Raw genomic sequence first — 26,830 nt, 5'->3', positions numbered from 1 at the left:
TTGTGATATTGTATGAGGAAGTCAGGAGTGGAAGCAAAGTATGTAAGAGTGGTACAGGATGTGTACAAGGGTAGTGTGACAGTGGTGAGGTCTGCAGTAGGAGTGATGGATGTGTTCAAGGTAGAGGTGGGACTACATCACGGATCACCTCTGACCCCTTTCTTATTTGCAATGGTGATGGATAAGTTGACTGACGAGATCAGACATGAGTACCTGTGGACTATGATGTTTGCGGATGACACTGATCTGTCATAAAAGCAGGGAACAGGTTAAAAAGACCCTGGAGAGGTGGAGATATGCTCTAGAGAGGAGAGTAATGAAGGTCAGCAGGAATAAGACAGAATATATGTGTGTGAATGAGAGGGAGGATAGAGGAATGGTGAGGATGCAGAAAGTAGAGTTGGTCAACGTGGATTAGTTTAAATACTTGAGATCAACAGTTCAGAGTGATGGTGAGTGTGGAAGAGAGGTGAAGAAGAGAGTACAGGCAGGGTGGAGTTGGTGGAGAATAGTGTCACCAGTAAGTGTGAAAGGGAAGGTCTACAAGAGGGTAGTAAGACCAGCTATGTTATATGGGTTGAAGATGGTGGCATTGACAAAAAGACAGGAGTCAGAGCTGGAAGTGGCAGAGTTAAAGCTGTTAAGATTTGCATTGGGTATGATGAGGATGGATGGATTAGGAATCAGTATATTAGAGGGTCAGATCAGGTTGGATGGTTTAGAGACAAATCCAGAGAGGCGAGATTATGTTGGTCTGGACATGTGTTGAGGAGGGATACTGAGTATATTGGGAGAAGGATGCTAAGGATGGAGCTGACACATAAGAGTAAAAGAGGAAGGCCTAAGAAAAAGTTTATGGATGTGGTGAGATAGGATATGCAGATGGTAGGTGTGACAAAGGAAGATGCAGAGGACAGGAAGAAATGGAAACAGATGATCGAAGAAGAAGTGAGAGGCTTGGAGAAAACCAGCCAGGATAGCTAGACAGGTATACAATCAAATAAAGGCAATTCTGGAGCTCTTTCAGAAACTTAAGTGTGTTTGTGGGTGGTGGGGCAGACACAGAAAGCAACTTTAAGCAGGCAAAAGATAAGCAGACTATAAAAACACTGAAACACAGACTGAGACAATTCTGTTACAGTTTAAGGCATCAGACTATGTAGAAATTTACCAGCCTCCTAGCCCTCATAGAGGAAACCAAGTGCAATAATAAATTACTAAGGCTCAAAATCTCACAGGAGTACACAGCTCAACTGCAACTGTGAATTAAACTGCAAGACTTTTAGCCAGGAAGATTTAAAATTCAAATGGCTAGATTTTACAAGTAATTCTACTTACTTGTGGAAATAGAAGGTAGAATAACACAGAAACACAATCTTCCAACAACTGTTAATCTGTTAATAAAAATATAAGGCTAAGGCCCCACAACAAACCTAAAAATGCAAACAGATGGAACACAGCAGAAAAGTATAAAGTATTATTAATACACAGGTCACTAAGTGCAACTCAGCTATTTAAGCAAAATTGAAATAATTAAAATAATTTAACTTTCTCTTCTTTTTTTTTTTTTTTGAAAAGCTAGTTACTTAAAGTTTCATACCTCTAAAGTCTTGCAAAAAAGACTTTTAGTGGCAAAAAGTTTATTTAGAACTACATTTTTGTGGAAAAAAACATGCTTAATTTACTTTCAGAGGCTGGGGAAAGTATTTGAAATGCTTTTTACCATGTTTTTCTCCTGGAAAAAAGTTACTTTTTAGTGACTTTCTTGTTTTACTAACTATTGCTTCTAAGCTTCCTCAGGAAACAAGCATTATTTTCATCTTGACCATGGGAGAAACTGCCAGTCCTTCTGTCAGCTGTCAGGCTATTATATCTTATGTGAGATATAAACTATACAACTTAGCCTACTGCAGCAGTGAGCAGCAGTCATCAATATGAAGAACATATTAGACATACAAACTACAAAAGAATATTGGATGAATTTTCTAGTTTATTCTCCTTTTGCAATAAAAGACTTCCCTTGAATACAGACTATAACTTATCAAGCTGGTTATTCTTCCTTCTTCTTCTTTCAGCTTTTCCCGGTTAGGGGTCGCCAGAGCGGATCACCTGCCCGCTCATGCTTGGCAGTGGAGTTTTACGGTGTTGAGTTCCCAGACCAGTGCCCAACCTTCCACAGAAGGCACACACATGCACACACTCACACCTAGGGCCAATTTAGAGTGTCCAATCCACCTACAGCATGTCTTTGGGACGTGGGAGGAAACCGGAGCACCCAGAGGAAACCCATGCGGCCACAGGGAGGACATGCAGACACCGCACAGAAGGCACCCCATCTGAGGATCGAACCGGAGAACCTCTTGCTAAGAGATGGCAACGCTAACCGCTGCACCACAGTGGCCACCCCTGGTTATTCTTCCTAAAGTGCTTTATATTATACAAGCAACAGCTCTCATTCCAAGTGGAAATCATCTCAAATTATTCAGAAACAAAATCTTGAGTTTCTTATCACATCCTAAAAACCAAAAATAGCTTATAGTCAACATATAAGACCTTGGGAATTTGGAGGAACAAAGTTACCTTATTTGAAATGCTATGTAAAAGCTACCCTTTTTAAAGTTATAGTAAATTGACTTGACAATAATTATACTGCAAACCGGAAAACATTACAACCTCATTTTTTTAACCTTTAGAAAATGAAGATGTCAAATATATATGTAGAGCTAATAGATAATAGCATATGGTTAATTTTAAGTAATTATATCCAGTATAGCATATATTCTCCTGCACAGTCTATCAATAATAAACAAAATACTTTGAAATCTTCTATTGTGGGACAGTAAATTTGAAAATGTGGTTTATTTTTTTTTTCTTCCACAAATTTACTAGAAAATGCATATATACAAAAAAATAATTCAATGGAAGAGAAAAAAATGGATGGTGTAATTGTTTTAAACCTATAAACCTATGATGAAGGGTCTTTTATGCATACTAAAGATATAATTTACAATATAATATGCGCATTTTGGATTGGGTATTAATACATGGGTTAAGAGCTTGTACTCATGAAAGGTTTTCGGAATCCTTGCATTATGAAAATAAAAAAGTTTCAAATTAGTAGAATATCTTTAAAATATATAAAGGAAACAATCATTCTGATATTCTTTCTTATCTTTACTGACTTCTCTAAATTTCTTTTTTTTTTCCAAAAACATTTTTATTTTGTTTTCATTATAAACATACGCAAAACTTCTCTAAATTTCTGATATCTTCTCTAAATTTGCCTTAAATAATACATGTTGTTGCTTTATCTTACTTGAGGATAAGGAAAATGTATCATCTAAAAATAAGATCTATATTTATACTCTGTTAAAAGCACCTCTCTACTTTTAAGTGAAGGACCTGCACTTGCACATGTGCAAAGAACCTTCATTACACCAGTTAAAATAGCTAAGATAAAAATTGCAAGGTTGAATGTTGGAAATGTAAACAATTAATTAAAGCAGATTCATCACATATAATATATGACTGAATATTATGCTAAATTAATATTATTGGAAAGTCAATCATTGCTTCAAGGTACCATGGTCTGACAAATTTAATATTGATAAAATGCTTGTATTATATAAAATTAATACTGATTTTTATTTAACGAAGGAGGACTACTATTTATTATAGACTATTTTCACAATGGAACGAAAAAAAAAGTCAAAGATTTGGGTAAAAAATGAGGCTCCAAAATTCAAAGAATTCATCTCTTCTTTGAGCAGTGAGTGATAATGAAATCATCATCAAGAAAAGTGGAATACCCTCTTATGCTTCATTTTCTACTCCCGGTCCATGGTTTTAACTTACTGGAATTATGTAATCAATAATTATGACTCCCTAGTTGGGTCATGTTCTGTTCAAGTTTTCTCATTTTACCTCTTCTCTCTATTGTATTTCTTCATCTAATTAGCAAAACAATCAATTAATTAACATCAAACAAAAGCTTTCAATAAAAATATTACAAAATGACTTAATATAAGTATCTAGGCAATAAAATATCCCATATTGTAAATGTTAAAAAAATCTGAAAAACAATGAGAAAAGACACATAGCCAAGCAAATAATAAATATAAAAAGCACATACCATAAAACTGAATCATGTGTGTCAAACATATATCTTTAAAATACCTGAAATGTTTATATTAATAATGTAATAAATATGAACTTACTGCATATGAATTTGGAAACATATAAAATGAGTGAAACAGTCAAACAGGGGCTAGAATAAAGTACCTCAATAACCAAATTCCCATTGTTTCTGTAGGTGGTTCAATGACAGGTTTATTATAATATATCATTCATTCAAAATTCATGGCATTTTCTGGAAAAAAGAACTGAATTTGACTTTTCTGAATGAGTTAACAAAGATTGTTTTGGTTACCATTAGCTTGTTTCATTGCGTACCTGTGTACCTAAACACAAAGATATAGATATATTAATACTGCTGCAATGTGATATGGGGATACAAGATGATTACCAAGTAGTATAAAGGTGTTTATTAAGCACTTTTCATTCCACAAATGTCAGAGCTTCTTCAGTTTTTATCTGAAGAAGTTCTGACATTTGTGAAACAAAAAGCACTTAAACACTTTTGTACTACTTGGTATTTATTCTTTCAGCTGCTATTTGTTTGAAGTCATCTAGTTCATTTATACTTACTGATACAAGATGATGATAGCATCAGTCGCAAGTTGCACAATCCAATACTGAGTGTTTAACAAATGTGACAGCAGTTTAATGAACCCAAAACAAATCTAGACTGTCAAAGTACATTCCCAGATCTTTTCCATGAGGTCTGAGGTATACCATCTCATCAGTGTAGTCTCAAGAATCCCTCACCAATTTTTTTCACTTTCCTATCCCAATTCATCTGCACCATTCTATCCACATTGTCGATCAATTTGTTTGTAAGCTTGAATTTGGGATGGAAATAGCAAGTCGCTGGTGATGTTGTCATGCAGTGAACTAATCTCATTATTTAATTTAACTGACTTCCGTTCATTGTCCTGAACAATGATTTTCATCATTTCAGTTCCTGACTGTTGAACAGCTCCAGTAACTGTTTGTTCATTGTAGAGCCAACTTCCGTCCTGACCCGAAACTTTCAAAGTCTCAAACCCTTAGGGACTTAGTTTCAAGAGACCAACTTTGTCAAAAAAGCTTTGTCCAAATGAAGGCTTTTATACCTAATGAGTAACTGTTCAGAAGACTTGAATTGTGTTGAAAGAGAACCCTTTTCCAGAGGAAAATCCACAGATGCAGAAAACTCAAATGCAGGTGTGTTAAACAACCTATATAGGTCTCTTTTAACCCTATAGTTTGTCACACCAGGATGCACATCACTGAATAGTTCATCAGCATACTGCGATGTATTGGAAATACCCATAAAAGAACTCTTGTCAGACCATCAAAGTACATCCCATGATCTTTTCCATAAGGATAACGAATGGAAGTTAGTTAAATTAAATAATGAGATCAGTTCGCTAAATGACAGATCACTAAAATGAAATATATGGAAACTTTTTTAGTAAAAACTCTATCTTCACAGGATACTGCAATATCACAGTCATCACTCTGAGCTACCAATTCTACCCTTTCTTTATTGCTTGTCCTCGAAAACTCCCTCTACCTCTTAATATTCTGGCTTGATAGTGAAAATTTGATTGAGCCCTTCCCACTTGTTTTTTTTATCCTTTCCAATCTCCTGGGTAATGGGGGAAATTCCCAGGGATGAAAACCTAAAACGTCTGTCACACTCTCACCTTGTTCTACATTCTCAGCATTATTAGAATTCATACAAGCATTCTCCTGCAAACATTCCAAATTAAAATGTGAATAGCCTAACTCCTCCAAATTTTCTCTTTATTTGCCTGCCCTTTCTATTAAAGGATATTGCTTTGCTTTCCTTATAGTCTTTATTGTCTCTAAATGTATTTTCCTTTTTCCTGACCACAGATAAAGAGTGATTGTTAACAAATTTAAAAATATTGTCATATCTATTATAATAATCATCAAAGAATAAATCATTAATAATGGCATTGTTCAACAAGGTCACTTCATACAAGGTCACTTCATTCATTAAAGTCTCAGTATGAGTAGAGTTAACTTTAACAATAAATTTTACTAACTCAATTCTATGTCTGTTAAACATGTCTATTAAGGCAAAGAATTCTTTAGTTCCTTTGTGTACCCCAAATGGAAATTTGTAAATTCTCAAGCCCCTAGGGATTTCTCTTTACTTAAACATTCTCCAAAGCTGCAGTCTGCAACCTTTTTTGCATCATGGACTGATTTCATGTAACACAATTTTCCAGAGACCAGCCATCTCGTGTGCATAATAAGCAAGCAATAATGCCCAACAAGGTATGTGTTAATGTGTTATTAATGATGCAGCATTGGGCCTCTACACCCCTGGAAGGGTATTAATTACACATTAACACACACCCTGGAGGGCATTATTGTGCTTAGAGAATGGGCTTTCTGTAATTGTACTTACTTATTTTTTTTTAAGTATTATAGTATTTTTTTGTTATATTTTTGATGTAAAATAGGTCCTTTGCCTAATATTTCAAGCTTGCTGTAATATATGTTAAGGCTGTTGGAGGAAGCATTTTACATCCAAAATATGACACTTAAAAATATCCAGGCATTTACTAAAGCATTTGGAGATTGAATTTACTAAATAATGGCATACATTTGAGTTTCACACTATTATTTTCTTCAGAAAATTCATACTAATGCAAATCCTTTTATTTATGCAATTTTGTGATTTTATAAGAACAGTAATTAAAATCTGATCCTATTTTGGAGATTTTGTTCCATCTTTATTTTAGAGTTTATCCAGATTTCTTCAGCTGAAAGGTCCAGAGGTACGCAAACCTCTTTAACTGTCGCTCTCACTCACTCCCTCACATGCATCTCTGTTTCACAAAATGTATGCTAACACAAATCCTAATAATCAAGTAAAATGTGTGCCTATTTTGAGCCTTTGTCCCCCATTTATTTTAGGTTTATCCAGATATATTGAGCTAAGAGTCAACAGAGCATATCTTTCAACTGCCCAGATTTTTGTAGAATGTCCAGATTTTTGGCTCTGTGTTTGGTCCCATCCTCATAAAATGTGTAGTTTTCTGGCAAATGACTGGGGATTGAAGTCATTAAATAATTACAGGCATTTGAGTTTCAATATTTATATCATTAAGATAGTATACATGCCAATGGAAACCTTGTTGTTCTAGCGACTTTCTAAGTTTATAAGAGCCATTTTTAAAATCTGTCCTTATTTTTGGTCGTTTGTCCCCTGTTATTTATGGCTCTGTCCATTTTTCTCGTGCTGAGAGGTTGAAAGGTATGGTTGAGAGGTACGTAAACATCTTAACTGATGCTGCCACTGTCAGAGTGCTGCTTAGCAAATGTAAAATAACAGCTCGATCAGTCTCAAAGTTCACTCTGTCTGATACATACATACACAGTCTCTTCTGCTTTCACACACACATACATTCTGCTTTCATGCACGCATTCACTCACACATGCAGACAGAAACATAAAAACACTCATACACATATATACATACACATATACACCTTTTTCTGAACAGTCGGGCACCCAACATAAAACATTTTTTATACTTTCTGTATGGCCTGGTACCAGTCCGTAGCCTGGAGCTTGTGTACCTCTGCCCTAAGGTAAGCGTTGTCTATCTGCAATGTTCATAACTTTTTTATTGGACAAACTAACTAGCGACAAATCAGAAAGAGTTATGAAACTAGACAAGAGTGGGGGTGTGATGATTGCTAATCAGGTAGATTATGTAATTAAGATTTTCAATATGTTCCAAGATAATACATCTTACTCACTGATCTCAAAGAATGAGATCAATGTGGTGTACAAAAACATGAATCTATTTTTGGAAGATGTTTTAACACAAGGTATTTGAATAATACAGTTTTCTGTACAACCCCCCTGATTCCAGCTGACTTTGGTATTCCAAACATGCATAAGCATGTAGCGGATCCACCTTACAGATTAAGTGCAGCTTCCCAAGAATCAAAGACTTATCCCTTGGTAGTCTATATCAACAGGAAGTTAAAATTTTTGTAAAAAAATCTCCACATCTTGTGATATTCATGGGACTTTTTGCTAGAGTGACCCCAAACTTTGGAGAGAACAAAACAGTTTCTTAATGACTGACATTATCAATCGTTTTTCATGCATTCCTTGCAATACAGGTATGCAATTTTTTGAAGAAGCTTTGGTAGATCACAACTCTTTTGACACAAGGGAAGTTAGATTCCTGGTCAATTTAATGGAATTAGTTCTTCTTAACAACCTTTTAAATTTGTAGGGGAATTTTACAGACAAGTGAGTGGTGTAGAAATACGGGTGGTTTGTGCCCTCATATTTGCAAATTTAGTTATGCTTACTTGGAAGAAACAATATATTTTAGGTACAAACTATTCCCATTCACAGTCAAACTATTGTAGGTTGTTGGACGATATGTTTTTGATATGGAGGTAGTCTAGAAGACGGTGATTTACTTTTGACCTACATATCCAACACTACCATTTTCTTGAAATTCACTTATCAGCACAGTGCTCCAATGGTACACTATTTAGATGTATATTTGACTGTGGAAAATAATGAGTTTGTGTCAAAGGGTTATAGGAAGGACACTATTTCAAATTCTTACTTGTTTTACAATAGCGGATTTATTGGCTGTTTTAGTCATTTCAAATAAACCTACAAATTTGTATAAATGAAGATCATTTCTGTTATAACACATACATTTTAGTACATTTCTTAAAATAATTAAGGTTGACACACATGACTCAAATTTATAAAAAAAAATAAATAAATGTGTTGTCTCTGGTGTGAGGTTTTATACCTATTTGTTACATATTTTCTAATCTTTTTAGAATTATTTAAATGTTGGCAATAAGGGATATTTTACTACTTAAGGACTGGTGTCACACAACATTGTATCATTATTTAAAATTTTTGTGAACTCAATGTTTTGATGAAATATTTGTAAGACACAACACAAATATTTCAAAAATTACAATATTTACAAAAACAAAGTCCCCACTCCCTCCCTAAATTTAAACTCCCTGATCATTCCCTATACTGAAAATCCCCTTTACTCTCCCTAAACCTAAACTCCTTCATTGCTCCAGAAACCTAAGACTCCCTTCCCCTTCCCTAAACCTAAAGTCCCAGATCATTCCCTAAACCTAAAATCCCCTTCTTCCTCCCTAAACCTAAAATCTCCCTCCTTGTTCCCTTTCCCACTGTACGTAGCTCAGGAGCACTTCCTTAACTAGCACACAAACAGTTGCAGTTGCTATGTGGCAGCTGCTTTGCTCAACTCATACTCAATTTTGAGTGTAAGCAGCTGTCTGCAAGAGACTTGTCTTCAAGCAACTGGGACTATAGCACTTACAGTATTCCTGTTTAATTTTCTTTACTTTAGTTCTTTAGAATTGGCACAGTTTTGCCAGTAATACTATTTTATTATTGGTTGTTTCTTTTTTTTAAACTATCTTTACTACTTTTATTTATTTGTTTGTTTTTTTTTTAAATAAGGGCAAAGTTTCAGATTTGTATATGAGATTGATTCAAGTGGAGCAGATATTTTGGAGTTGCTAATGTTTATGTTTAATGGTTCAACTATGAAACATCAACTGCCACTACAACAAGGAGCTGAAATGCAGAAAAATAATGCCTAGAACACAGAAGGACAAAAAAATTAACTGTCAGTGTTCCCTCCTCCACTCCCCAATGTGGTGGCAAGCCACCACGACCCAAACTTATATATACACTAACTCCATAATCACAAATACAAAGAAGGGAGAAATTTCCCAAAACAAGTGAACCATTGCTAGTGCAAACTCAGAAATTGCACCTCCAATGATTTCCTATGAAAAACACAGACTGACACTGTGCTCTTCAGTTTTTTTTTCCATTTTGGCTACTGATGCTCACCTGTAGAGGAGTCATTTTCTATACATACTTTATCTATAGTTGTTTTTTTTTTAACTTAACCCTAGCTAAGGGCTCGGGGATAGGCTTCTGATTGTCTGCAGTGGTGAAGTTTTAGGGGTTAGGTTTCTGACTGTCTAGGGCAGACATCATCATGCACATATCATGAAGTTGAATGTTTCAATGGCTCATAAATACATGCACAATACGCATGCACATTCTGTGGTCAATACATGGATTTATGTAATGGTGATATGTGTATATTTTATTAGGATCAGTACATATATAATGTGCCACTTTATGCAAATTATTTTGTTCTGTACACCCCCTTCTTAAACTCTGCTACCACCCTAGGAAAATTTTGTGCCACTATTTTTAAATAAAAAATAATGGTACTTTTCCGTTAACGGGGCAGCAGGCAAAATGTGCGTTAATACAATATGTATGGTGGAGTCTCATAGCATTTGCATCAGTGCCAAAATGGATGTAGGATTTGCTTTGATTTATTCAGTGGGAAAGTTACTTTGTGAAAAATATGATCGGGAGACTTTGCAGAAGGTGGTATAACTTTTCCGTTAATGGGGCAGCAGTTATCGGGAAACAGACATGTTGCCTCAAAATATAGACGGAGAACTACCTCGACTGTTAACCTAACTACATGGTGACATTTTCACTTGATGTTCCTGTTTCTCAAAGTGCTTTCTCCCCATTCTCACTTCACACTTTCAACAGATGTTCCTCATTTTTGAAGGGCTTTGCCTCCATTTTCTGTGCGTTTCGGTTGACAGAAATGCATCACACAATTACAATTGTTAACACAGTTATCCTTACAAATCAGGAGACGTTCAGCAAGAGGAGCACTCCCTTATTTTTTTAACAAAATTAAGTCTGTGATTTATACCATTTTAGGAAGTAACAGGGATTTTTTCTAAAACTATCAGTGTACTGACTTTAGACGAAATGAGTAACAGTGCGAGACGAAACGCGAAATGAGAACCACAATACAAAAACAAAATAAGCAGCAGTGAGTCTTGATGAAAAATCAGTAGTACTCTGTGAACGCAGACAAAATTAAAAGCAGAACACAGCAGTCCAACATGCAGTACTGACATCTGACCAAATCACTGATTTTCACAATGAAGACAAATGTAAAACCCGCAAAAAAAACAGCTTCAGTGACTTCACATCAAGCACTACAGTCCGAGCAAAAAGCCATAGTACTCTGACAACAAAGGCAAATTTAAAACCAGGCACAACAATGAAATAAGCATTACTGAGATGTCACAAAATCAGTAGGACTGTCGGGATGAAGAAAAATTTAAAAGCAGGGAAAACTAAGCAGCAGTGAGTTGACATCAACCATCTATTTTGCCTGCTGCCCTGTTAACGGAAAAGTACCAAAATAATTGCAATAATTGTATATTAGTTTAATTGTTTTAAATCAGCAAATAAAGGTGTTTTTTACTCCTACGACACCACTTCTAGTTAGGCTACTAGTTATGATCTGTATTCTATTAATACTGATTTAAATATATTGTATTGCAAACGGATGTTGATTTTGCAGTAGTTTAGAAAATTAAATTCCATGTTTAAAGCTGTAATTCCAGGGGTTATAAACATGATTGTTAAATATACATTCATGTATTTACATTTATTCCATTACAGTTTTAGAGCATCTATATATATAAACGCAATTAAGCAGCCAGATATTTACCACAAATTAAAGCTTTGAGCTGTCAACACGTGTCATTACGTAGTCCTAGGTTTGAAACTCCCATTTGTCTGTTTTGCAACTGTGAACAAGTCACTTAACCAGACATTCCTATTACACTCCACTGACTGTAATCTTAATCCAAATTAACAGGTAAGTGAACCAAATATATATTTAAAACTCAATAAATAGATTTATATTCTAATATACAGAATACTCATTAAAGCAAATGAACAATTTTGCAAGTAGCAAATATGAAGCGATATGTTCCCAGTCAGAACTGCAAGACTAGTGATTCACAAAACTTTGATAATGAAACTGTGATTCAAACACAAAACAGAAAATTTAAAAAGCTTTTTACCCCTTTCAAGAATTTTTGCAAGGGGGCTTCACCCCCTGTACCCTGTAATCCTACTACTCTTATATATATATATATAGAGAGAGAGAGAGAGGGAGGGAGAGAGAGAGACTTATTTCAAGATCTCTATGTCTCAGGCAAAGTGGAATACTCTGGGGTGCCACAACCTCAGACTTACTGCATATCTCCTTCATCTGTCCTTGTAGTCCCATAATTTTGATTATGGTACTTAAAGTCCTTACATTTTAAAGAGGCACCATGAAGAAATATTAGTCATGATGGAGTGTTTTGACCTCATATTGCCAAATTCCATTAAATGTCATGCTTTTTGCAGTACTTAAAACAGTCCAAATTACAGAAATGTTTTTCCCCAGAAAATTAAAAATCGCTGCCCTAGGAAAAGCACACACATTAACCCTGTATACATGAATTGAATGTTAAAATTAAGGGGGTTAAGGGGATATAAACCTTTCTTATAAGGCATAAGAGTGCAATTTTGATGTGTTTGGTGAAAGAACAGATCTTGTGCATGAAAACATGTCTTAAAACTGTAGCATAATTTTATAAAGGGGCATGTAGAAGCAAATAAATAATTATTATTAATAATAAATGTACTAGTATTAGCTTCATTTTGTTTTATTTTTATTACAGTTATTTGTTTCACTCACCTGATTACTGCATATCTAATTTTTGCTTATGTTGCATTGCTGCACTGTTTTTCTTTGGGTTTTGTATATTGCCTACTATGTATCTTTTTATGTTTGTATTGCTATAGCTTTCCTCCTCGGGTCTCCGCTGAAAACGGGCCATTGCCTCAGATGGATTAATCCAGTTAACAAATGTCAAACAAACAAATAAATAAATAAATAAATAAATAAATAACCAAATAATTTCCCTATCTTTTCATTAATGAGCAAAAAGGTGACATACAGACATTACTTATTCACACTGTTTAACAAACTAACACGAAATAACTAGGTCAAAACGAGATTGTAGTATTCTACAAATACAAACCTTATTCGGCATTCAGTTGTCCGCAAAATAAGTGATATTTTGCATAGAGATCTAGTATATGTGCAAAAACATGAACATCTCAGTTTCCATATATTAAGCAAATTGATTATTTTTTAAACAAAAGCAGATATCCGCCTAGCTATTCAGCTTCCAAGTAGCTACAAAAAACTGTTTAGTTTGTAGTAGCCATAGCCTATATTTTAGTATTGCTGTTTATCCAAGCAGCGTTTCTTTATAATATTAAAATAATACCATATCACCCACGGAAGATGAAAATAAGTGGTTGATGTGGGGTCCGAGGTAGATATGGGTTGTATTTCTTCTACGTGACGATTTAATCGTACTGGCGTTGTCACTCCTGAGACTGCTTGCACACCCCTAATATCATACATATAAAAATATCACCTAATCCTCGAAGACCACACCACTAGCTTCACCTGCTTTGATTGTCCTTCTCACGTTTTCCGAAGTGGAACGAAGGGCAGTTTTTCTTCTAAGCAAGGTGTAAGCCTCGTAGATGCACATTGTGATATCAGTACCTTTTAACTATATAATTTAAGATAAGCACCTTTGTCACCCCCGCCTTATTGCTACACTATTAACCAAACCATTTGGAAGTTGGTCGAAAATAATTAAATATTTACACGCTGTCTGTATTGCATTACGGTGTCAAATTCAACTCATTCGGTTGTAAAGAGTCGGAGGCAGACCATTTAAAATATTTAGCACACAGTACAAAGAAATGTAGTGCGAGAAGAATCCTGATTCAGAAGTAGAGCAGCCTTAGCTATTTGCATAAAATGATAAAATAAAGCAGTGATACTAATACACTAAGAAGCGACGCCTCTGCGTCCAGGTGTCGCAGCTTAAGGACATAAGAAATAGCTCATAAAAAAGGGTCAGACACAGATGCATACCTGTATGATATGTTTTAGAAGAAATTAACAGTTTGCAAGTCATTTAACTAAAAAGTTATTCTGTGTGTTACCGTCCGGTTTCATTCAGCAATATACCAAAATACTGTACAACTGTGAGTTCCCAAGCGCATTCATGGCAGAGCTTCTTTCAGTTAACAGTCTCACGGTTATTATAAAAAAATATCAGTAAAAAGTTTCAGCCTTCGCAATTTCTGCCAGTGTAACGTAACTGAATCTCATTAATATCAAAAGGTTTCATAATATTAGTTGAGTATAACTTTACCTGTCTGATAGGTAATACGACTAGAGCTCTACAAAGACCCAGTCGGTTTAGCATTTTGTAAATTTAAAACTTTTCGTCTGTAAGTCGAACCATTAGTATTACACCTGTCGACTGTTAAGCTGTCCATCGACGAATGTACTGCAGCTAAACCGTCGTTTCTCCTCGTGCGCGTTCAAATAAACCAAGTAGAACCTGCAGTAATGAAGTGCAAGGTGTGAGGACACGCTGCCTTGTTACTGCTGCAGTGTTTTGGTGGGGTCAAAACTGTACATGAATGGTTATTCCATCATTCATTTTAGCGCCGGGACTCCTTACACTTAGCTCTCAACCTACCACCAGGGCCGGTGTTAGCATTTTGGGGGCCCCCAGCAGATGTCAGGCTGGGGACCCTTGGGCCTTTCCGGACTATATATAACCCTGTCACTGCCACCCTTATAGGTTCATAGGTTTATATAAGGCTATCTGCCCTAAGGCATTTATAAGCCTAGCCCAAAGTTTTGTGGCTTACGCCACCCCTTATATGAAAAAATACTGTGCCCATTAGTTTGTTGTGCCTCTGTCCAGCAGTGACACAGAGATGATTCCCGGGGTAAACGTACGATCTCCCATCCACAGGTCAAGATTTCTCTTGAACAGAGCCAGTGAGGTGCTCTGCCTCACATGGACCGGGATTTTATTCCACAGCATAGGGAGTCTCTGAGTGATAAATCTATCCCTCCAGCACGTCCTATTTATATCCGTGCTAAGGTTTAAGTCGCTTGCTCTAGTGGTTTTGGTGGATTTGGATTTTTTGAGGTGGAGCATGTCCATTAATTCCGGGTTGGACATGGCCTTGTATGTCAGGCACATGTCACCTCTGAGCAGACGGTATGCAACTGAATAGAGCTGGAGTTTCTTCAATCTGGCAGCATATGACAGATTTTGGAGTCCCTTTATCCTTTTGGTGAGGAACTTTTGGGGTCTCTCCAATTGCTGCAGATGTCGGGTGAGATACATCCTGAATGGGGCATTGTACTCGATCATTGGTCTGATAAGTGAAGAGTACAGGGGAACAATGACCTCACTAGATCTGGATGTGAATCCCTTCATGATCAGGTGGGCAATGTAGAAGGTCTTTCTAACCACTTTAGCAACGTGAGTGTCAAAAGAAAGGCCACTGTCAACCTGGGTCCCCAGGTCCCTGATAACCTCTTCTATGCTTAGTGGATTGCCACCTATATGGTAGCTTGGGGTTACCTAGTTTTTCCCGAAGGGTATGACTATACATTTTTTGGAGTTTAACTTCAGGCCATGGCTCTGGCACCAGCTATCTGTTTCCGTGAGTCCCTTCTGAAGGATATCCGTGTCCGATGCACTTTCCACTATGGCCCAGTTTGCAGTCGTCTGCAAACTTTGTCAGCCAAAGTCCTCCCATGTTGGCCTGTACTTCTGAGAAGTAGATGCCGAACAATAGGGGGCCAAGGACCGAGCCCTGTGGGACACCACTTGTGACCGGCTTGGAGTCTGACATAGCGCCAGCAACTCTAACCCTGTGGGTTCTGTCCTTAAGCCAGTTTGCAACCCATCTTGTGACATATGGGTTTACATTTAAGCTGGTAAGTTTTTCTACAATACCCGATTGGGGTATTGTGTCGAAGCCTTTGCAAGGTCAAGGTAGGCTGTATGGACTGCCTTTCCCTCATCAATGGCCTTGGTGACTGTTTGAAGAAGTCGACCAAGTTCAAAAGGCATGATCTGCCCTTGACGAAGCCAAACTGGGTCGGGTCCAATGTCTGCAAGTCCCCTATATCTTTGTTTATGAGCTCCATTATGATCCTCTCCATAGCTTTGCAGACTAGACTTGTTAAGCTTATGGGGCGGTAATTACCAGGGTCCGTAGAGGCACCGCCTTTGTGGAGTGGGACCACAGTTGCCGTGCGCCACTCCTTGGGCACGTATCCTTTGGTAAGGCTGAGATTAAACAGCTGCCTTATGTGCGGGTTTAATTCCTCATTTAGCTCGTGTAGCACACAGCCGGGGACACCATCCGGTCCCATTGATGCTGTGTTTTTAGCTTTAGAGAGAGCAGCTTTCACCTGCGCATTTGAGATGTCTGGGAGGCTACACTCCGCTGGGATAGTTATCTCTCCTTTAGGGGAGAGGGGTGAAGTTTGCACTGAACCTGTCTGCCAGTATGTTGGCAATGTCTGTGGGTTCAGTGATTTTTGTATCATTTTGGACTAATTCTGAGCATATCTGGGAGTTTCCACCCAGGTTCCTAACATAGCTGAAAAAGGCCTTATGATTGTCCTTTGAATCCATGGCAATTTTTCTCTCAAAATTGGCCTTAGTAAGCAACCTTTTAGTTCATGATGCAAACTTTTAGGATTAGTGCTCACAGACTGACCTTCTTCTTCATAGGTTCATAGGTTGATACTAGGCTATCTGCCCTAGGGCATTTTTCTTCTTCTTTCTGCTTTTTCCCAGTTAGGGGTCGCCATAGCGGGATCACCTGTCTGCTCATGATTGGCAGTGGAGTTTTACAGTGTCGAGTTGCCAGCATGGCGCCCAACCTACACACACACACACACACACACACACACACACACACACACCTAGGGCCAATTTAGAGTTTTCAATCCACCTGCAGCATGTCTTTGGGATGTGGGAGGAAACCGGAGCACCCGGAGGAAACCCACGCGACCACAGGGAGGACATGCAGACTCCGCACAGAAGGCACCCCAGCTGAGGATCGAACCAGAGAACCTCTTGCTGTGAGGCAACAATGCTAACCACTGCACCACCATGGCCGCCCTCATAGTTATAATACTCTTACATTACAACAGGCCTGTGTACCACACTATGTTGTCCCATCTCACAAAGGGGCATTTAGAGTTAGCTGTAACAATGATATATTAGAACAACTCAATTTATAGGTCTGGACTTAGGTGAAATGGCACCCTAGGCCTACTGTTTCAGCCCCCCCCCAACACACAGGCATGCACACACGCACACACACACATACCTTCCAGTCTTCACCTGCCTCTCACCACCACCACCATCTTGGGCTCCCCGTACCATGCACATAATTTGTTTCTTCCTTTTCTCAAATTTTGCCTTACTCTTCAGCTTTTTCAAGAAGCTATAACTTCGTATATGCTCTGAAGTGCATTTTAAAGTTTTTTTTTCTTTTTACACAACCTTTTCATCCAGTGATAGCTTAAACAGAAATTATGATTGAGGAAAGGAATTGTGGTGTTGCTCAGCTATAGTTTTCCTTGCATCTTTTCAACTCATGACCAAGACAACACAGTAATAACCATTTAGGAAATAACTCAAATTAGCCAGGGCCCAAGAAGCCATAGGGTTATGGATGGTCTGGAATGTATTTTAGAGCATCTTTTCAACCTTCTAATCCAACAGTGAACTTAAAAAAAATGAATTAGAAAATAATTTTAGTCTTATTTTTTTTTCTTTCAATGAAGACAGAAGATGTATCCAAGGCTTAATGTTAAAAAATAATGAAACAGTAGCTTATAATAAATTAATAAACCAGTTGTTATCTGGATATATAGGTCCAATCTGGGAGGTGCCAGTCTCCCTAACCCCCTAAAAAGACTGCCTATGCATCCCTCTGGTGTAAGACTGGGATGAAAACAGAGATTGAAATTGCCACAGTGATGTATTTCAAGTAACTGCTGACATACATATATGCATGCCTCCTCATCTCTAACACCAAAAGGCAGTCACCTGTAGAAGTGCCTGAAGTGTGATTGTGAGGAAAGTGAAAAAAATAATTATTACAGTAATATATTCTACTTTGTTGTTCCTAAATAATACACTGCCCTACACAAGCTACAGTAACCTTCTTTGTACACCTCTGAGGTCTTTGACAAAAGAAAAAGAAACAATGACCACATTGTTCTGAGCTCAAACACAAGCTATAATGACCTCATGTGCACAACAAATTATAATAAACTCATATGCACACCTCTAAGGTTTGACTGCAATGAAAATTAAATAAGTAAGCCCCCCCCACACACACACGCATAACCTACAACATCTTTCTGTACACACACATTTGAGCAGGGCGGGTTTTAGAATGGGTGCAACTAAGAGCAGAGGCCACTGTCAGCTTTATCCCAACAGGGTCATATCACAGCCTGTTCAGGTTAAAGAGTGTAATCAGAAAATGAATACATTTTTTCTCCTCATTTTTCCCAAACCAGGAACAGCTTTTGTGGGGCCTCCACACAGTCAGGGATGATTAAGGGAACCCCCTGTATCCATTTCTACAGTCTGGGGAGTGCAGGCCCCCATACTCGTGGAAGATCTAAGAGTCTAAATGTTCTGTGATATATTTTATGCCTTACTTTTTTTTACTGATACCCAGAAGAATAATGTATGTGTCCTGGCATTACTGATTGTGTGCACAGATAAAAATCACTAATACTTTTTACACACACACACACACACACACACACACACACACACACACACACACACACACACACACACAGGCACACACACATACACACAAGCATTAGTCATAGCAATACTAGTTTTGTACTTATTTCAGCAAATAGCAACACACTGTGCTACACTGGTACTGGCGCACCAGATCAGTAATTGCTCTTTAGCAGTCATCAAACAGCAGCAGCAGGGGTAAGTCACTTTTATTTAACTCAGTGAGGAGTAATGCAAACGTCATTGTCCCTGATTTCACAGACCTTCCCTGATTTTTGCTCATAACTTTGCTCTGTACTGCGTAAATAGTTTGATTTGCCTGTAAATCATTCAGGATTACAGATAGTCAATCAGTCTAGACATCAAGAGTTTTATACTTACTGTCCAAAAAATCCATTTTGTTGCAAAAGGTGTTATTCTATTAACTTTTTAGTTGAATTAGAGTAATATTTAAAATATGTTCCTGATTTTGAGCCTTTTTTCTGCTCTTATTGGTATTGCGCTGAAGTCTTCAGCAAAGAAATTGATAGTTATAATATCTGGTGTTCTGCCAGTATTTATAAAACTCCCTGAAAGAGAAAACCATCCGTGTACATCAGAAACACCAGCTGTTCTTAAAATACAAAGTTTCCACTGAGATCAGTCTCTCTAGTGCTTACCTTGGTTATGTTCATTATCAGCTTTATCCTAAAAGGGTCATATTACATCCCTGTGCATATTATACTCAGAAAATTAATGCATTTTTTTCTCCACATTTTTCCCCAGTCAGCACCAGCTTTTGTGATCCCCCACACAGTCAAGGATGATTAAGGGGCCCCTTGTTGCCACAGGTATTGCAGGTGCCTAAAGCTGGATGTGTTAGTTTTAGTGGATAGAATGTCCACCAGCAGGGTTTAATTAAGCCAGAGGCACTACGTCAGTGGTAAAATATTTAATGGAATTGTGAAAACTGTTGCTTGATAAAACACTGTTACTATAACCAGATATATCCGTATTTTGAAAGAAATATAAATAGTTTTTAACCCCTTGGTTTATTAAATATACAGGATTACAGCACTATATTTTGTCGGTTTGATAGACATGTTACAAAATATCAAGACAAGATAACTTGCTGTGTTTGGGGGCCCCCAGCGACCACAGGGTTCGCTGGTGCCTAAAGCCGGCTATGCCTACCACCTACAAAATGTGGAGCACTGCCTCTCATAATGTCGAACAAATGGACAAAATGTGGAACACATATTAACAGCTTACTAACAACTTCAACTAGAAAGCTCCCATGCTGGTTAAAATATTAAAGCTGTATAAAAGGAGGGGAGAAGAAAGCCCTTGCGTGTTGTTTGCCCTTGTAGAATCTGATGTCTGGAAAACTCACTCTAGGAGAGAGAGAGACAACTTGAAGTGAAGGAAGATCAAAAAGAAGACTCTTTGAGGAAGCTGGAGATAATTCTTATTACAGGAATCGAATTAGAGCACGTTTCAAAGATGTGATAAGCTGCTAGCATGCAAGTATTTGTAGTATTCCGTATACTGGATATATTCTGATGCATCAACCATACCATTTGTCAAAGTTAACATTAACAACAAAACATAAACACCATTATTTGCATGCTCCAAGGATTATCCTCAGAGCAAATGAAGTACAATACATTGTAATCCACACCCCCTGCTAATTCCATATACAAACTCCAAAATCATGCAATTCCCATGGGAAGGGCATATTTTCCTACCCCAGGGATATATGAAATGTATGTGTGTGTGTGTGTGTGTGTGTGTGTGTGTGTGTGTGTGTGTGTGTGTGTGTGTATATGTTCCCACTTTGAAACATCAGTCATGTCATACGAGCAAATGTTTTTTCAGTCTGGAAGTAACAAGAGAATGCTTATATGAGAAAACAATGTTTTAAATGGAGTTTTCGCCACCAGTGTGTTGTACGGGATTGTGGGGCACAGAGGTAAAGGAATTTGCCCTTACCCTCCTATTGTGCTTTCTTGGATAGAAATATAATTAGCAGGGGGGTTGGAGGTTCAGGGGGGCTTGTCCCCTTGAAAAGCATGGCTTTTAACTTTTGTTATTTTACACCATTTTAAATACAATCTAAAATGATCATTCTTTTCATGGACTCTATTTTGAATGTATGGTGATTGATGATAAATACGTGTGTGTGTGTGTGTGTGTGTGTGTGTATATATATATATATATATATATATATATATATATATATATATATATATATATCGAAAAAACCCAAGCAAGAAGGAGTGCAGTCAATCTGTAGTTCAATCTGTAGTTCAACCAGTATAAGTATAGTCCAATATAAAAAATGAGCAGTTCCAAAAGCACAAATAAAAACCTTTTAATAACAAAGAGATGTGAGCGCTTTCACGGATGCTGTATCCGCTTCATCAGACATAGTTACAAAAAAATCAGAATGCATTAAATACTTTTTCATAAAAATACTTGCAATGCTATTTGTATTAATAGATACTTGTTTTTTGTTAGGCGTATTTGCTACGTTTTATATATAGATATGTATATTTTTAGAAGATCATGACATTGCAAGTATTTTTATGCCTCAGGATGGAGTAATTTGCTCATTCAAGGGCTAATAGTTTAATTGAATAATAAGGTAGGAGTGGTTGAAAGAGTATTTAATGCATTCTGATTTTTTTGTAACTATGTCTGATGAAGCGGATACAGCATCCGTGAAAGTGCTCACATCTCTTTGTTATTAAAAGGTTTTTATTTGTGCTTTTGGAACTGCTCATTTTTTATATTGGACTATACTTATACTGGCTGAACTACAGATTGAACTACAGATTGACTGCACTCCTTCTTGCTTGGGTTTTCGATATATATATATATATATATATATATATATATATATATATATACACACACACACACACACACACATACATATATATATATATATATATATATATATATATACACACACACACACACACACACACACACACACACACATATATATATATATATATATATATATCCCACTCCACAAAGGGGGAGCCATGACAGACCCTGGGAACTACCGCCCCATTAGCCTGACGAGCCTGGTCTGCAAGGCCATGAAACGTATCATTGTGGAACTCATAAACAAAGACATTGGTAATCTCCAAACTCTGGACCCTACCCAGTTTGGATTTGTAAAAGGCAGATCATGTCTCCTAAACCTGACTGACTTCTTTGAAGCAGTCACCAAAGCCATAGATGAGGGTAAAATGGTTCACACAGCTTATCTAGATCTCACCAAGGCTTTCGACACCATCCCCCACTCTGGAATTATAGAAAATCTCACTAAACTAGGTATAAATCCCTATGTCACAAGATGGGTTGCCAACTGGCTCATGGACAGAACCCACACTGTGAAAGTAGTGGATTCCAAATCCAACTTCAAACCAATGACAAGTGGAGTACCACAGGGTTCAGTCCTGGGTCCTCTCTGTTTGGTATCTACTTCTCTGAAGTGCAGGCTAACACAGAAGGTCTTTGGCTAACAAAGTTTGCAGATGACTGCAAACTAGGAGCCATAATCGAAACTCCTAATGATGTGGATAAACTACAAAAGGGCCTCACTGAGACATATACCTGGTGTCAAAGCCATGGCCTGAAGCTCAGTGCCAAAAAGTGTATTGTCATCCCCTTTGATAAAAACTCTGTACCCATGAACTACCACATAGCTGGTAGTCTACTTAATGCTGAAAATGTGATAAGAGACCATGGGACACAGGTGGACAGTAGTCTCTCCTTTGATAATCACATCGCCACAGTGGCCAGGAAATCCTTCTATGTGGCTCATCTCATCACAAAAGGATTCTCATCCAGAAAAAAAGAGGCCATTGTTCCCATCTACTCATCACTCATTAGACCCATTATAGAGTACAACGCCCCTTTTGGTATGCACCTCACAAGACATCTACAACAACTGGAAAGACCACAGAAATACCTCACAAAGAGGATTACTTGCCTCAAACAGATGCCCTACGCAGACCGTCTAAAAAAACTACAGCTTTACTCCATCGCATATCGCCTACTCAGGGGCGATCTCTGCCTAACATACAAAGCTATGTCAAACCCAGACCTGTTGGATATGCTCCACTTAAAGAAATCCCAATCCCTCCGAGCTACACGCTCTAGGGACCTAAACCTTGACACCACAATAAACAGAACATGCTGGAGGGATAGATTCCTGTCCCAGAGACTTTCCATACTCTGGAACAGACTACTTATCTATGTCAAACAGAGCTCCTCATTAGCACTCTTCAAGAAAAATCTTGATCATTGAATGGGAAATGGGAAATTTACCCCAGTGATCACTTCTGTGGCTCTGCTCGACAGGGGCACAGAAAAATAATTTTTTGGGTGGAGAAAGCCAGGGTACATTTTTTGGCTAGGCTTATATAGGCCCTAGGGCCAATAGCCTAGTACCTACCTATGAACCTATGAACCTATATACAGGTTCACTTTGGAATCTTGAAATACTGAAACGTCAAATTTCAGTATCTCGAGACAAAGTGTTGAATCTGCAGTTGCGCGAATTTTCAGAATATCGAATCCAGAAATCTCAAACCTGCAGTAGTGATGGCGTGTTTGGTAAGTGTAATGTTTTTTAAGGGTTTTGGGGAGGGTTTGTGTGTGTGTGAGTGTGTTGGGGAGTTTTAGGTATGGGTTAGGGGAGGTAGGTAAGAGTGTGAGTGTGTAAGTGTTGAGAGTGGTCGTGTTTGTATGTATGTGATGTGTGCTTGTGTAAGGGGGTGTAGAATGTGTGGTAGTGGGTTTGCTGTCTTCCGGTTTTTAGTGCTACCTCAGTATCAGTATATATAAGTAGGGGGGCTGTGGGGGTGCAGGGGTGCTTGCCTCTCAGCTTATAGGAAGGGTGTGTGTGTTTGTTTTGTTGTGTTGATGTGTGTTGGTTTGGGTTTGTTGTAGTATATATATATATATATATATATATATATATATATATATATATATATACACATATGTATATATATATATATATATATATATATATATATATATATACACACATATATATATTACAACAAAAGGAAGAAACTGTTGCAGAAAAGAGGAAAATCCCAGGATGCAAAAAACTCCCTTACCAGCTTCAGTAAGAAGCTGGAGATCCCTCATAAAAATCCTCCAAAGCTAGTTACGAAAATAAAATTGCCAAAGATTCCAAAGACAACCACAAGGCATTCTATAACTATGTCAAGAATCTAAATGTCAATGCTCAGATCTGCTCTGAGCTACAACAGAATGGCATTAAATATACTGATCCCAAGGATATTGCCAATAACCTGGCAGATCGATTCAGTGCCAACTTCACCCCCCCCCCTCACCCCCTAAATGGCCCATCTCAGTACCGGAAGATTGCCAAATTCTTTTAATAACGGCCACACAGGTAAAAAATACACTCTCCAAAGCTAAGAATACAGCATCCATAGGACCAGATGACATCCCAGGCTGTGTACTACATGAACTACAAAATGAACTGGCACCTCACCTAAGTGTCATGTTTAATCATACCCTCACCTCAGGCTTTGTGCCCACTGAGTGGCACACAGCTACAGTTATCCCACTCCACAAGGAGGGATCCACTTTGGATCCCAGGAACTACCACCCCATCAGTCTGACAAGCCTGATCTGCAAGGGCATGGAATGTATTATCATGGAACTTATAAACAAAGACATTGGCAACCTTCAAGCACTGGAGCCCACACAGTTTGAAGGGCTGATCTTGTCTCCTGAACCTGACTGACTTCTTCGAATCAGCCTCCAGAGCCATGGACGAGGGTAAGGCAGTCCACACAGCCTATCTGGACCTCGCCAAGGCCTTTGACACCATTAACCACTCTGGAATCATAGATAAACTTACTAAGCTGGGAATTAATCCCTACATCACTCAATGAGTTGCCAACTGGCTTACAGACAGAACCCACACTGTAAAAGTAGCTGACTCCAAATACAGCTCCAGACAAGTGACAAGTGGAGTACCTCAGGGTTCAGTCCTGGCATCTACTTCTCTGAAGTACAGGCCAACACTAAGGGACTCTGGCTAACAAAGTTCGCAGATGACTGCAAACTGGGAGCCATTATTGAACCCCCAAATGATGTGGATATTCTACAAAAGGGCCTTACAGAAACAGATTCTTGGTGCCAGAGCCATGGGCTCAAGCTCACTGCCAAGAAATGTATAGTTATCCCCTTTGGGAAAAAACATGTATCCATGAATTACCACATAGGTAACAGTACACTAAACACCGAAAGTGTGATAAGAGACTTAGGGACACAGATGCACAGTGGTCTCACCTTCAATAACCACATCGCCACAATAGTCAAGAAATCCGTTTATGTGGCACACCTCATAACTAAGGGCTTTTCATCCAGAAAAAAGGAGGTAATTGTCCCACTATACTCATCCCTCGTTAGACCCATTATAGAATACAATGCCCCATTTGGTATGTACCTCTCCTGACATCTGCAACAACTGGAAAGGCCGCAGAAATACCTCACTAAAAGAATAACTGGCCTAATGCAAATGCCCTATGCTGACTGCCTTAAAAAGCTCCATTTATACTCTGTCACATATCGTCTACTCAGAGGCAGTCTCTGCTTAACATACAAGGCCATGTCAAACCCAGAGCTCTTGGATATGCTACACTTAAAGAAATCCCAGTCCCTCAGAGCCACACACTCCAGGATCTAAACCTTGTCATCACAATAAACAAAACATGCTGGAGGGATAGTTTCCTGACCCAGAGACTCCCCAGACTCTGGAATAGACTGCCCAAACATGTCAAGCAGAGCGCCTCTTTGGCCCTCCTCAAAAGGAACCTTGACAATTGGATGGGAGAAAGGAAATTCACCCCTGGGATCACGTCAGTCGCCCTGCTAGACAGGGGTCCAGGGAAGTAAATAGTGTAGAAAGAAATAGCAAGGGAATTGTTAAGGCTAGGCTTGTATAGGCCCTAGGGCCGATAGCCTAGTACCAACCTATGAACCTATATATCTATATCTATCTATCTATCTATATATATATATATATATATATATATATATATATATATATATATATATATATATATATATATATACATATATATATATATATATATATATACACACACACACACACACACACACACACATATATATATATATATATATATATATATATATATATATATATATATATATATATATATATATATATATATATATATGGGATCCGGACACATGCTTGACTAGCATATGTCTGAATAACAAAACATCGAACACACATACACGAAAGCGCTTAACATCGACAAGCGCTTCCATGTATGTGTGCCTGTTTTATAGATCGGACTACAGTGCGAGAAAGGGAAAATTCTATTTTCCCCACTGTAGTGCGATCTCGCAGTGACAATAATTTATTTATTTATTTATTTATTTATTTTTGTTGACCGGGCTAGTCTAGCTGGATACATATCCATTTTCAGCAGAGGCCCGGGGAGAAAAGCTCCATGTACAAATGTATTAAGGTATTAAAAACTTAGCAAAAAAAGACTAGCTACAATTATACAGCATGACAAGTACAGAAGTTAGTATTGTGAACGCTGTACAGAGACATTAGAGTAGATATAGCATAATCATATTTTAATTCTACAGAGGGGTTGCAAATACAATCATGCAACAGTTAACATAATTAAGCATCAACATTCATTTGAGAGACAAGAAACTTAATTCCAAAATCACAAAGTAAGGGAAAGAAAAGAAAAGAAAAAGAAAAAAAATAAAAAGAAAAAAATAAAGTAGAGACAAGGCAGGAGAAAGAGCAGGTAAAAATGGGGTTGGTAGTCAAAAGTCAGTGACTCACAGGGGTGGGGTTTGTTAAAAAGCATGAGAGGAGGGGGCAAAAAAGTAAAAGTATGTTTTAATCAGGCTTAGAGCAGGAACAAAGCCATTGTCCTTTTTTGGTAATATCTGAGGTGTTTCTTAAAGAGTTGTGTAGAGGAGAGAGAAGTAAGTGTGTCAGGAAGCTTGTTCCAGATTCTACCAACCACATTGGA

At 37.8% G+C, this 26,830-nt stretch overlaps 1 protein-coding gene across 1 annotated transcript in view; it reads right to left on the bottom strand.

Moving 5' to 3' along the window:
* AKNAD1 (AKNA domain containing 1) overlaps positions 1–14,538 on the bottom strand; it is a 704,598-nt gene extending 690,060 nt beyond the window's left edge. The window contains exon 1 of the mRNA XM_044086883.1: positions 14,310–14,538. The gene's annotated coding sequence lies outside the window, so the exon portion shown is untranslated. The remainder of the gene's footprint in view (positions 1–14,309) is intronic.
* Between the last annotated feature and the right edge of the window lie 12,292 nt (positions 14,539–26,830).

The sequence above is a fragment of the Protopterus annectens genome, chromosome 10.part0 (genome assembly GCF_019279795.1).
Source record: "Protopterus annectens isolate FY-2018-M chromosome 10.part0, PAN1.0, whole genome shotgun sequence".
NCBI lineage: Eukaryota > Metazoa > Chordata > Ceratodontiformes > Protopteridae > Protopterus > Protopterus annectens.
The sequence above is the reverse complement of the archived record's forward strand: the minus strand, read 5'-3'. Positions and strand labels throughout refer to the sequence as shown.